Consider the following 1159-nt stretch of genomic DNA (forward strand, 5'->3'; position numbering starts at 1 on the left):
CTGGATATCGTCAAACATATGCTTATGTGTATGTGATTTTGGAAATGACCATGATTTAGCTGGGTTAAATGGCATATATTCCTATATATATAAAGGTAAATTGTTAAAGGCAATGTAAACCAATTATTGTACATACATGAAGTGCTTTCTCAAAAACCAACAGTTCCTCTTGACCTTTTTGAATAGTTGTCTCTGTATGAACCTTGAGAGATGCATACATATCAAGTTCAACATAGCTTCGCAGAAGCTTGAGTAGCTGATATCCTCGAGGAGATGCTTCCTTTGTAAAAATATTGTGGAGTGCAAAGATAAGAACCTAACCCAGGTCATGAAACTTGAATTTTGAGAGGAAATTCAAAAAGCTGACTTACTTTCGACATATCCTCATACTTGCTTCCATCAGCAAATTCACCTGTCTTTATAATGGAGGTAAAGTGGTTTAAACCACTCCAAGTAGGGAGAGCATCAACCCTGTAAATAAAGATAAATATATTCTATCTCAACAAAGAGATCAAATCCATACTGGGTATCAATCAACTTCGAGACACCCTTTCCAAGTTCCTCAGCTACACTTTTAACCTCTTCCCAGATATGATCTGAGAATAAACCTCCATGATATGCATGAATGCGATCCCAAGAAATTGCTCGGTGAATATCAGTGCGAGGAAATTTCCAAAAAACATTCTTTGGAAGTAAGTCATCAGTGAAATATATGAATCAACCCATTTGAATGTTACCTCAACATCCCGAAGACCAACATTCTTCAAGGTTTCTTCTGTCTCAGAGGCATTAAGTCCTATTGTGGACTTGTAAATCTTTTCCATGTCAGAGGAAAAACAAAGGGGAAAGTCTGATGAAAGGTTGGCAAGCTGATCCCCAGGAATGAGGCAGACTGGGCAGGGAAATTTTCTGTTGACCCCACAAATGAGGGCAATAACACATCTGCACAGAAAATTGTGAAGTTCAATGTAAATTGCAGATGTCAATCCTTACTGCTCCTCATAGTCTGCAGATGCAATAAGCACAATGGGAAACATCCACCGTTCAATATCAGCAGTTGTTAGGTGGTAGCCAGTTTCTGCATATTGCTCAACAGACTTCAAGATTTCATAGAATGCCTTATGCCAGACAACTCTTTTGAAATTCACATATTTCTTTT

The sequence above is a fragment of the Laccaria bicolor genome, genomic scaffold (genome assembly GCF_000143565.1).
Source record: "Laccaria bicolor S238N-H82 LACBIscaffold_263 genomic scaffold, whole genome shotgun sequence".
NCBI classification, from domain to species: domain Eukaryota; kingdom Fungi; phylum Basidiomycota; class Agaricomycetes; order Agaricales; family Hydnangiaceae; genus Laccaria; species Laccaria bicolor.